The following is a 13,810-nucleotide window of genomic DNA, read 5'->3' on the forward strand; positions in this document are numbered from 1 at the left end:
TCCTCAAGTGGAGGACAACCTAAGACAGGCACGGTCATGAGAGGGCCCTCAGGGAAGGACTTGGGGGGCTATAGAAAAAGGGGGTGATGGACCCTCACCCCTTAACTTTGACATAGCCCGAGTCCTCATTCTGTCTCCAAAAAGTCTTTTAATTTCTTGACTGCCTTACTTCCCCTCCCTGACTTAAGCCTGAAATAATGCCAGAGGGCACTGAAGCCCTGGGCAGGAAAGGGCAGTTTCCCAGGGCAATCAGGCCTAAGAAAGAATGCATACAATCCTGTGAAACTTGCTTTGCTGAGAATGTCCTCAATTTTCTGATAAGGGTCCCAGCATGAAATGAGTTTACCAGTTCTATATCTCTTTACCTAACTGACCCTGATGCAGAATAAGCCCTTGTAGTTCTTTAAAAGTTATCTATTGTTTGATCATTACTGCCTGACAATGATGAATGAGGATCTTCCTTGATGTAATGCTCCCAGAAAGCAATAAAAGCTTGTCCAGGCAAGGGTCAGGATGCTCTGTCACTCAGAGAGTGGCCATGTTGCCCTTTTCTGCACAGGACTTCTGTAGTCCATGTGAATTTGTTCGTCGCATCCACAACACTGTGGACACCGCTGGCTGGAGTCTGCATCAATAAATTATAAAAAATAGTGGAATTTGGTGGAGGAAGATGGCAGTGAGGTAGGAGGAAGCAGATTCCACTTCTTCCTACACACAGGAGAAAAACCTAGTCAATCTACGGAGGAACAGAGCAAACAGTCAACAGTACCCCAGCATATATGAAAATAGGAGACCAAAAATTGTAGTGGACATTGAAACACCAGATGATAAGGAGAGTGCTTCAGGACAATAAGGTCCCAGGGACAAGCGCATGGACCAGGGCGACTGCAGCCCCAGGCCTGGTGCCTGCCGGTTCTATCACAGGGTTCTTGGGAGACAGCTGGGTCAACTGCCCCCTCCCCAGCCAAACAAGGCTTCAGCAGCACTGGGAGAGACCTGGTTGCCTGAAGTCCCAGACAGGGGAATAAGGACTAAGTGCAAAAACACAGGATCTGTGAGCACCCACAGAGTCTGTGTACACCTCCAAGGGAGAGTTGAGAGTCAAGCCATGATGGGTCCTGACCCTGATAGTCCCTGGTCTGGCTGGAGAATTGGGTTGTGTGAGAAGCCATGCCACTGTACGGAGCCACAGGCTTGAGTAGAAGGAATTTCTCAAAAAGAAAAAAATGAAAAAAGAGGCATTGTTTGGGGAATTCTCCTGCAGCAATCCCTCTGGTCTCCTCTCCATCCAGCCAGGCAGTGCTCCCTGGGTGGAGCAGGAAGCCCTGCATGCCCCCATAGCACTGGGAGTGGTGTGCACCCAAACCTGTAGGGCCAGAGATGGCCTGAAGAGCGCTGGAGCCCACAACTTGGAGAGACTGTGCTCTGCAGAAGGATGCAGCCCACAGCAATAACCTCAGGGAGAGTGCACTCTGAGGAAGGCCTGGATCTCAGGCACAAAGCCCCTGGGTTAGGCACCAGGCTGGCTCTGAGGAGAATGCACAGCTAGCCCTGGGGAGAGTGTGAGCAAGACTGACTGAGTGCAGATCAACAAGGGAGAAAAGTAATACCAATCACCCCTCTGCCTACTGCAGCCAGCAAGACCAGAAAAAATTGGGGTGGCCAGTTTGAAACCAGCAGCAGGCATTTTTTAAAGTAATTTTTTATTTTTTTTAATTCTTACTACTTTTTATCTCTTAATTCCTTTTTCCTCTATTTCCTTCTTTCTTATTTTACTCCTTCTTCCTTTCTTTCCAACTTCATCTCTTCTTCCTTCTTCTCCTTTTTTTTTAAATACCCACAAGTGAGACAAAAAACCTGGAAATGCGAAAAGACCAGAGTTGGACCCAAAGAGGGAGCATCCCAACAGTTGAGACAGGGAGGCAAATTTCACTTTGCTATTTTAGAGAAACTGCAAGTAATTGCTTATTTGTATTACTATCTTTTTCATTATTTTTACATTTTTTTAAATAGTATTTTTGTATTCCTCTTCTTCCTGTTTAGTCTTCTTTGCTTGGTTGTTATATTGTATAGTTTGACAGATTTCTCCTCTTATCTCTTTCACAGTGAATTCCTAGTTGACTGTCCTCACTTGTGTTCCATTAGCACACTACTCAAGGACCTATACTCCCTATTCTTATTATCCAGATCACATAGATTCTGTCATATGATTGTTGTTCTAATATTATTGTAAATAATTGCTGTTCCATACAATTGTAAATACTACACAACACCCCTTCCAGATCTTAGCCCACTTCACGGTTTCCTGAACTCTATTATTGTAGAGGTTAACTCTATTCTCTCACACACTACAAGTATTTACTACAATTTACTCTCACCTTACCTCAGAATCTAAGCTCCCACAACCTCACTGCCTTCTAGATCCAACTCACAATCCTTATCTCCCCAACAAGAGTCTTATCTTCTTTCCATCCTTTCTAAAAAGTGGCTAGTTGGGTGGAAGATCATAGTTAATGATGTACATAGCCAAAAGATCTCCTATCTCTTCTCTACCAGCTGCTACTGTAAATATCATAGAATACTCTCTTTCTGTCTTAGATCATTTTGCCTTCCCCCTCCAAATGATCACAAAAAAAGAGTAGGTGGAACCTGTGATCACAAGGATAGCCACTGGAAGGAAACCCAACAACAAAGGAACCACCGACAGATAACAGCAAAAGAAGGTGAAGGAAGGAGAGGAAGCCACACTAACCTCAATCTAGGACCTACCTTTATCTCTCCACTATTAAATAGTGGACAAATTACGCAGAACAAACAACTGAATAAGAGCAAGAGAGTCCTCAAATACTTGCACACAAGGAAGAACCAGCTTCAACACAACCTGCCCTCACCAGCACAACAAAATACAAGAGGTACTGGACACAGTGACCCTCAGTTAACCGCTGGTGGGAAAGACCCACCAAAGAAAGACCCAACAACGATAAAAAAACCAAACACAAACAGATTCAACATAAATGACAGCCCAAGACTAGTGAGCTCGGGAGATCAGGGAGACTGAACCACTGAGTCTCACAGGTGTTCTACCACAGAAATTCACACCATAAACCCAGGGAGTCAGAACAGATCAATGTAAGAAGCTGAGGATAACAAGAAGAGTCCCACAAAAAGTGGGAAGATAAAGAAACAATCCGCAAATCAGAAGAAAGGAGGAAGCCTCAGAAAGAATGCTAAATGAAATAGAGGCAACTCAACTATCAGATATTGAGGTCAAAGCGATGGTTACAATAAAGCTCAATGAGCTCACAGAGAATTACCAAAAACCACACGGAAACTACAATGAACTCATTGAAAACTATATCGACATGAAAAAGGAAACAGAAACTATCAACAAGGGCCAAGAGGAAATGAAGAATACAATTTCTGAACTGAAGAACACAGTAGAAGAAATAAAAAGCAGGACTAATGAAGCAGAAGATCAGATCAGTGAGCTGGAGGACAAAGGAAAAAAACAGAAAGAGCAAGAAAAGGAAAAGAGGCTCAGGAAAAATGAAGAGGGATTAAGGAAAATGAAAGACAATACAAAATGTAATAATATCTATATAATAGGGATAGAAGAAGAGGAGGAGGGGAAAGGGAAAGTAAACCTGTTTGAAAAAGTAATGATGGAAAACTTCCCTGATTTGATGAGAGAAAAAGTCACACAAATCCAGGAAACACAGAAAGTCCCAATCAGGAGGAACCCAAAGAGGCCAACTTCAAAAACATCATAATTAAAATGGTAAAATTTCAAGACAAAGAGAATATCTTAAAGGCAGCAAGGGGGAAACAGTAAGTATCATACAAGAGAGCCCCAATAAGGTTAGCAGCTAACTTCTCAATAGAAACGCTCAAAGCCAGAAGAGAGTGGCAAGAAATATTCCAAATAATGAGAACCAGAGGCCTGCAGCCAAGGCTACTTTACCCAGCAAGGCTCTCAATCAAGATAGAATGCCAAATAAGGAGCCTTCCAAACAAAAGAAGTCTAAAAGAATACACCTCCACCAAACCACCTCTGCAAAAGATGCTAAAGGGACAGCTTTAAGGAAAGGAATGAAAAGAGAGAGAGAGAGAGGAACACAGATATGAAAATGGCCATAAAGGAGTACCTATCAACAATAACCTTAAACATAAATGGTTTAAGTGCTCCAACCAAAAGACATAGAATAGCTGAATCGATAAGAAGGCATGACCCACATATATGCTGCCTACAAGAGACCCACCTCAGGACAAAAGGCCTACACAGACTGAAAGTGAAGGGCTGGAAACAAATTTTCCAAGCAAACAGACAGGAAAAAAAGCCAGGGTAGCAATACTCATGTCAGACAAAATAGACTTCAAAAAAGGGCCATAAAGAAAGACCCAGAAGATCACTTCATAATATTCAGGGGAAGAATCCACCAAGAAGATATAAACATTGTGAATATATATGCACCCAACATAGGAGCACCCAAATACATAAAGAAAATCTTAGAGGACTTAAGGAAAGATATTGACAGAAACACACTTATACTAGGGAATTTTAATACCCCACTGTCAAAAATGGGCATATCTTCCAAACAAAATATCAACAAAGATATTGTGGCATTGTACAATGCCCCAGATTAAATTGACTAAACTGATATATAGAGAGCCCTTCAGCCCAAAGAAGCAAAATACACATTCTTTTCAAATGCACATGGAACATTTTCAAAGACAGACCACATGAGAGGACACAAAAAAAAACCCTCAACAAATTCAAGAAAACTGAAATCATACCAAGCACCTTCTCTGACCACAAGGGACTGAAACCAGAAACCAATCCCAAGGAAAAAAACCCAAAACACTCAAAATCATGGAGATTGAATAGAATGCTATTAAATAATGAATTGGTCAAGAATGAAACTAGGGAAGAAATCAAAAAGTTCCTGTAAACAAAGGAGAATGAACTCACAACAACACAAAACTTATGGGACACAGCTAAGGCATTCCTGAGAGGGAAGTTCATAGCGATATAGGCCTACCTAAAAAAGACAGAAATTTTCCAAACAAACAACCTAACCCTATGCCTACGAGAACTAGAGGAACAACAACAAAGACAGCCCAGAACAGGCAGAAGGAAGGAAATAACCAAGATCAGAGCAGAATTAAATGACATAGAGACTAAAAGCACAATTCTAAAGATCAAGGAATCCAAGAGCTGGTTCTTTCAAAAGAGAAACAAAATCGACAAGCTTTAAGCAAGTTCATCAAGAAAAAGAGAGAGGTCCCAAACAAACACAATTAGAAATGAAAGAGGAGAGATTACAACTGATACCAAAGAAATACAAAGGATTTTAAGAAATTACTACAAAGCACTGTATGCCAGGAAATTTGGAAACCTGGGTGAAATGACAAATTTCTAGAAAAATATAATCTTCCAAAACTCAGTGAAGAAGAAGCAGAAAGTCTGAACAGACCAAGAACAGCAGATGAAACTGAAGCAGTAATCAAAAAACTCCAAACACACAAAAGTCCTGGACCAAATCGTTTCACAGGAGAATTCTAGAAAGCATTTAAGGAAGAGCTAACCCCTATCCATCACAGACTAGTCCAAAAAATCCAAAAAGGTAGAAGACTCCCAAACTCTTTTTGTGAAGCCAGCATCATCCTAATTCCAAAAACAGACAAAGACACCATAGAGAAAGAAAACTTCAGGCCAATATCACTGATGAACATAGATGCTAAAATCCTCAACAAAATATTGGCAAACCGTATCCAACAATACAGTAAAAAGATCATACATCATGACCAAGTGGGATTCATTCCACGGATGCAAGGATGGTACAATAATCGCAAATCAGTAAATGCAATACACCACATAAACAAAAGCAAAGACAAAAATCACATGATCATATCAATAGATGCAGAAAAAGCATTTGACAAGGCACAGCACCCATTTATGATAAAAACACGCAGCAAAGTGGGAATAGAGGGAGCATTCCTCAGTATAATAAAGGCCATATATGAGAGACCTACAGCCAACATCATATTCAATGGGCAAAAAATACAATCTTTTCTACTAAGATCGGGAACAAGACAAGGTGGTCCACTTTCACCACTTCTATTCAACATAGTATTGGAAGTTTTACTGTAAAGGCAAGACAAGAAAAGGAAATAAAAGGCACCTAAATCAGAAAGGAGGAAACAAAACTGTCACTGTTTGCAGATGACATGATAGTGTACCTAGAAAATCCTATAGACTCTGCCAAAAACCTGCTCGATGTAATAAAAGATTTTGGCAAATAGCTAGATACAAAGTCAATATCCAGAAACCAAAGGCAATTTTGTACACCAACAATGAAACAGCAGAAGCAGAAATCAAGAAAAAAATCCCATTTGGTATAGCAAAAAGAAAAATAAAACACCTAGGAATAAACCTCACCAAGGATGTAAAAGACCACTACTCAGAAAACTACATAATACTGAAGAAAGAAATCAAGGAAGACACAAACAAATGGGAATATATACTTTGTTCATGAATCAGAAGAACTAATATCATCAAAATACTCATACTAGCCAAAGCAATTTACAGATATAATGCAATACCTATTAAAGTAACAATGGCATAATTCACAGACATTGAACAAACCCTTCAAAAATTTTATGAAACCATAAACGACCCTGAATAGCTGCTGCAATTTGGAGAAAGAAGAGCAAAGGAGGGATCACAATACCTGATACCAAACTGTACTACAAGGCCACTGTAATCAAAACAGCATGGTGCTGTCAGAAAAAAAAAAAAAAAAAAAAACCAGGCACATAGACCAATAGAAGAGAACAAAGAGCCCAGAAATAAACTCAAGCCGTTACAGTCGATTAATATTCGACAAAGGGGGCAGCAACATAAAGTGGAGTAAAAATAGCCTCTTCAAGAAATGGTATTGGGAGAACTGGACAGCTATGTGCAAAAAAATGAAACTCAAGCAGTAACTTATACCATACACAAAAATAAGTTCATGGTGGATAAAAGATTTAAATATAAATTGTGACACCATTAAAGTCCTAGAGGAGAACATAGGCAGGAAAATCTCAGATATTAAACGCAGCAACATTATTACTGATATGTCCCCTAGAGCAAGGGACATAAAGGAAAGCATAAACAAGTGGGATCTCATCAAAATAAAAAGCTTCTGCACAGCTAAAGAAAAGAATATTAAAATAAAAAGAGCACCAACCATATGGGAAAACATATTCGCCAGTGATACCTCAGACAAGGATTTAAGCTCCAAAATATATAAACAACTCACACGACTCCATTCTAAGAAGACAAGCAACCCAATTAAAAAATGGGCAAAGGACTTGAACAGACACTTCTCTGAGGAGGACATACAGAGGATCCACAAACACATGAAAAGATGCTCAGTATTGCTAGCTATCAGAGAGATGCTAATGAAAACCACAATGAGATAACACTTCACATCAGAATGGCCATCACAAACAAATCAACAAACAATGAGTGCTGGCCAGGTGGTGGAGAAGGAAACCCCAGTACACTGTTGGTGGGAATGCAGACTGGTGCAGCCACTATGGAAAACAGTATGGAATTTCCTCAGAAAAGTAAAAATGGAACTGCCTTCTGACCTGGCAACTCCACAGCTGGAATTATACCCTAAGAATCCTGAAACACCAATCCAAAAGAACCTATGCACCCCAATGTTCGTAGCAGCACACTTTACAATAGCCAAGTGTTGGAAGCAACCTAGATGCCCATCAGTAAATGAATGGATCAAAAAACATGGTACATTTACACAGTGGAATTCTATGCAGCAGAAAGAAAGAAGGAGCTCCTACCCTTTGCAACAGCATGGATGGAACTGGAAAGCATTATGCTGAGTGAAATAAGCCAGGCAGTGAAAGACGAATACCATATGATCTCACCTTTAACGGGAATCTAAACAACAAAACAAAGAAACAAGCAAAATATAACCAAAGACATGAAATAGAGAACAGGCTGACAGTGATCAGAGGGGAGAGGGGAGGGAATTTCAGGGGAAAAGGGGAAGGGTTTACAGTAGCAAGTATAAAGGACACATGGACAAAAACTAAGCGAGGGTGGAAATGGAAGGGAGGTGGGGAGGGCTGAGTGGGGTGGGCTGGGATGGAAGTAAAAGACAGAAAACTATATTTAAACAACAATTAAAATAAAATAAAAAAAAAACAGAAATAAAAAGAAAAGCTTGAAATTAAAAAATAATAAGAATGGAATTTAATAGCATTTTTTAAAAGATTTTATTTTTTATTCCCACTTTTTAAAAAGATTTCATTTATTTATTTCTAGATAGAAGGGAAGAGAGAGAGAAAGAGAGGGAGAGAAACATCAATGTGTGGTTGCCTCTCATGCATCCCCACCAGGGATTTGGCCTGCAACCCAGGCAAGTGCCCTGACTGGAAACTGAACGGGCAACCTTTTAGTTCGCAGGCCAGCACTCAATCCACTGAGACTCATCAGCCAGGGCCAATCCCACTTTTTTTTTAAATTGTGTTTATTGGGATCCTTCCTTAAAACAACAATGGAAAATTGTCAGTTGTTGTTGATTAATTGTCAGTTCAAACTGACAGTTAATCCATTCATTTTGAAAATACACACTAAGCTTCAGGAACCATGAAATGCACTCAGGATACATCAGTGAGCAGAACAAAGCTTTCTGCCCTGTAGAGATACAATGTAGCTCTGGGAAGAGTCAAGGAGAACAGGTGACAAACAATAAATGTAATGTTTTCCCACTGAGGTATACCTATCGATGTATAAAAACACCCCAAACTTGGTTGTTTCAAAAAGAAAGATTATTACCACTGCTGATTCAGTGGGCCACCTGGGCTCCCCGCAGATCTCCTCTTCTGTGTGTCCTCACTGGTGGTGGGTGTCCAGAGCTTAGTGGGACTGGCTGCCCAAGGTGGCCAGCTCTCAGGGCTGACAGCTGGGGCTATACCACCAGTTGCTCATGGGGTGATTAGAATGGCCACTGTCCCATCTCACAGTGCCTTACTATCCTGCCTTACTACCCCTACCCCAGCAAATGTGGAAGGATGCTGAAGGCATCCCCATGTTTCTGGTGGAGCTCTGCAAGCTCTGAGCTCCAAGTGCCTATAGAGGCCTTCAGGAGGAGGGAGGTGATGTGGCCCCAGTTTAGTGCCCCCTTGTTTTCTCCTCAGTTCCCTGGGTCTCAGACACCTCTTCCCAGGCAAGCACTATCTTGACTGATGCTAGTCTGATAAAAGCAGGCTCTCCCTGCGGTCACCAAGGACACACCCTGCTGCATGTGAAACAGTTGTGTCTTCTCTCCTCACTGTTCCCAAAACCAGGCCAGAAGGTTCTTTGTGATCCTTATGTCTCTCCCCTAAGAGAAGTTAACACCCCCAAATTCATAGAATCATTATTTGTAGATTGGGAGATTACATATCAATTATGCATATTCTTAATTACTTTTCTATGTTTTCCTGTTTTTCTATGGCATTTTTACATTTGAAAGAGAAAACCATGTATTTCTCATCACCCTAGTGCCAGAAGCCCCAAGAGCAGGCACAGCAGCCTTGGTCACAAGCAACATCTGAACCCTTGTGGGAGGATCTGTGCTCCCAGTGGGTAGAAATTTCACCAAATGCTGACTTTTAGCTATTAGAACATTCCCCCTGGATGATGAGGGTTTTTTTCCCCCAGAAGTTTCTCCCAGAATAGAAACTGCCCCCAGTATTTTTCTTGGGGAGTACACTTGTGTGGCGACAAGCACTGTTGATGTTTTTAAGCAAACACTCCCTGTTGTGCAAAGTTTACCAGCAAAGTCAAGTTTCTATTTGCCACTCAAGTTGTTATCCAAACTCTGCCAACTGGAGTAAACACACACTTACTAGCCAAATGCATCAGGCACTTGGATTCTTAGCTTGTACATTCCTGAAATGCCAACTACTCACATGCAGGCTGATTGGTTTGACATTTTTGGTCTCAAAGCTGAGGCAAGTGGCCCCAGTCCTTTTTTAGCCTTCTCTCTGGCACTTGAGGCCCACAGCAAAACAAAATTCTGAGGGTGGTCTTTGGGTGAGGGTAAGGTTTCAAATGTTCAAGGCTCTCCAGAGGGGCACCCTTCCACAGATGAAAAACAGCCACCCCAAAATTAAGCAGCTGACTCCCCTATAAGTCCAGGTTCTGGGGTTTGGGTCTTAAAACATAGCACCTGTTGCCAGTAGGCAGGTGGACTGGGCATGCAGCTGTGGGTGCTCTTCTTATGTAGCCGGCATGTGTCAACAAAACACATGGGCCTTGTGGGTCTGATCTGTGAGGATAGAATGATAAATGAATTTTGTAACAGCTCCTGACACTGCAGCAGAAAGAAACCCAACACAGTTTAACAGGATCAAATAATAATTAATGAGAGAAACAAGAGAAAAACATTCATTTGCTAGGTCAGTCAGATTCTTGGTTGTCTTTCTACTGAGCTCCTATGGTAACACTGTTCCTTGTAAGTGCAGAATTGTTAGTTTAGTCTCTGGACTCCATCCCTTCAGATGCTGCAAGCCCAGCCTTCCCCCTTTCCTGTGGCATAGGTGAACAGAGCAGAGGAATGTGCCCTGGAATGACAGCTAAGTCTTTAGGCATTTGTCAGCCATGGTCCCTCCCAGTAAGGAGACTGCAGATATGGGGACAGGAAGGCAGCCAGAGATGCTGGGGAGGTGGGAGGTGCAGGCAGCTGGGGTGCTGAAGGCTGGGAGGGGCTTGGTTTCAGACCGAATTCAATGGGAATATCCAGATGTTCTGCTTGTCTTAGGATCTGGGAGTAATATTTTTATCCTCTCCACCACTGTTGGAATTTTGTTTAATTTCCTAATGAAAAAGTTTTACTAATGACTTTTTTTAAAATAACAGAATTTTGGAGCCACTTCTGAGCATGTTGCAAACCCGTCCATGACAATGTTGCAAATACAGACCATGAACCTCTGTGAAGGATACCTGCCATCTCATCAGCGTCTCATCTGCTACGCAAACCCAGAGTGGCCCTGGGCTCAAGAAGAACCACAGGGCACAACCCTGCAGAAAATGATCCCCATAGCAGCCCCCTAGCTGCACAACTAACGCAAAACATTAATGACACCCCAGTATCCAGAATAGCAGACACTTTGCTCTGCTTTCCAGAACCCTCCTGACAGGTGCCCACTTCTCCAGTGTTTCTGTTGTCAGAGAAGTGTCACCTGACAAGTATAGGGGAGTCTGGCCATTTGTATAGTCCTATTCTTGTTACTTTTAGTATTGTTCTTATTTATAGTAACATTAAAAAGTGTCCTGTCCTTTTAAGTTGTTTCCTTTTCCCTGTGTATCTTTAGTTCCACGTTGAAAAATGAGATCTTTTATTATGTTTTTAATCCTTGATTTGTTTACTTTGGCAAAGTCCAACTCAAACCAAACTCAGCAGGGCACTCCGTGAGAACACTTGGGGTTCCATACCCATGCTGCAGGGTGAAATAACTAGGGATTGCGCCCCACCCCCTTCTGCCGTAACTCTTGGTCAGCCCAGGGCTCTGGTGATAACAGGGAGCAGAAGGATACGACATGAAGGATGTATTTGGTACAATGTTTGATCTTTGAAGGTCAGGCTGTGCGCATGAGGAGGCAGAGGTCAAGCTGACAGTTTCAGGCTTTTTAGCTTGTTCTGAGCAACTATGTTCCAGGAAGCTGGTTTGTTCTTTCGGCCAGTGACTGTTTATCATGTCACTTGGGGAATAAGGTTTTCTGTTGCAGGGAGTCCTAACAGTTCCTGATATTTACATAAATAAGCCTTCAAATATTGACTAAAGGTGTAATGTGGAAACGTGAATTTCAACTCAATGGGATGGAAAGACAACAAATATTTATGGAGCCAAAGGTTAAGGAGAATGCAGTCTATTTTCCATGACAATTCTTTGAATCCATGCATAGAAATTTGCTGTTTTCATTTTTCTTCCATGCAAAACACTTAAAATTCCAAAAGTCAGAATAGATAACAGCTAAATCCTAATACCCTTTAATGGTCTAGTATGTCCTGTAACCACAATTCAACTAAGAAATTACTTTCTCCTGCAAAGGAAAATTAAGAACCATTATTTAGTTTTCACTATTTTTACATAAATTTTTCTATAAAGTGACTAAAGAAGATAATGTTGACACAACACCCAGGACAGCAAGGGACATAGGAGGCACTCCATTAACAAATAAACAAAAAAACAAACAAACAAACAAAAAACAGTTTCCTTATCTTGCTTTTAAAAACCAAACTAAGCCAAACAAAAAGCTGGCCAAAATGATAATGAAATAGAAAATTATTCACCTTCAGAATTGCCAATGAAGTAAACCAGCCAAAAGAAAAAAATCAAAGAAATAAACTTGTAAAGATTGTGGCCTTATTAGAACAACAAAGATGTAATTCACTTAGCTTTCAAACAAAGTCAAAACAACACTTTACTACCCTTTACAAGTACCCTGAGAAGCCAGTGGCACAAGTGGCAATCCCTTTTAAGAAACAAGCAGCAAGAGGAAAACAGCCTGGTGCAAATTTGCACAAAGCTTCAAATGGACAGTGGATCCCTGAGGTCACTGGGTGCACAGAACAGAACTGCCTTTCTAAAGGGTTAAGCCGTGGGGGGTGCTTGGATGGTGCCTGGCCCTGGGCAGGGCTTCCTGAGAGCACTTCACTGCCCGGTGGGCTCCCAGTGTTCTTCCTCTGGGAATCTAACATGATTCCTGGATCTACTCCACATTTGATTTCCCAGTGACTCCCAGCCTGTTCTCAATTATTTTCACATTCTAAGTAAGAGAGCAGAAATGTTTACTCAGCCCCCAAACCCCCCTGCCAGGCCTGGAAAGTAAAAGCATGTTTCTGAGAAGGGTGATGCTGCCTCAGGAAGGAGGCCTTTACTGGAAAGCAGCAGCAGATGCATGTGTCCCAGACTCTGGTGTGTACCTCCTTGGGTAGACAGGGGTGGAGTGAAGGACCAGAAACTTCAGCCACCTGCAAGGAGCTGTGCTGACAGCTCCCAACCTGCTCCCCTATGCATTCTAAAGGTAAGACCTACTTTCAGGAGAGCAGTGCACTCTCACATTTGTGAGGTCAGAAACCCTATGAGGGCTAGGGCTTGGTAACTGCAGGAGAAAGGCACATGGCACCTCTGAGCCAATCCTCCTGAGAAGCCGCCTCAGGCTCTGCCCAGCAGCACAAGTTCCCTTTAAAAGGGGAGCACACTGGAATCAGCTTCTAGTCAGGGCAGCACCCTGACAGGCATTGCAGAGCCTTCAGTCAAAGAAGATAGCCAAGGACCAGGCTGCAAAGCCCCTGCACAAACAGGTTTCCCCAGCACGTCCCAAGACCAAAGACTTTTGACAGTACAGATTATAAAGGGATAGTATATATACAGAATTACAAAAATATATGCACATATGTAAATGTGTATATGTGTACACACATATATAAATATATACATATATTTTTATATATGAATATATATTTAACTTTTTATTGTTAAATATACCACAAGTACAGAAAGCTGCACAAAGAAAACATGAATCTTAATAAAGTTTTTCAAGCAAACATTCTTGTAACCACCACCATGACCTTTCCAGACACCGCACAGGGTTCCTCCCAGTTACCACCCCCCTCCTGGAAGAACCACAAGGTTTACTTTTTTGGTCATCACTTTTTTTACTTTTCTCTGTCTTATTGTTACCTATGAACCTTCCTAAACAGTGGGATTTAGTTTTGCTCCCCTCTTTTTGTTTATGCTTTAAAAGTCC

Source organism: Phyllostomus discolor, chromosome 3, assembly GCF_004126475.2.
Source record: "Phyllostomus discolor isolate MPI-MPIP mPhyDis1 chromosome 3, mPhyDis1.pri.v3, whole genome shotgun sequence".
Classification (NCBI taxonomy): Eukaryota; Metazoa; Chordata; class Mammalia; order Chiroptera; family Phyllostomidae; genus Phyllostomus; species Phyllostomus discolor.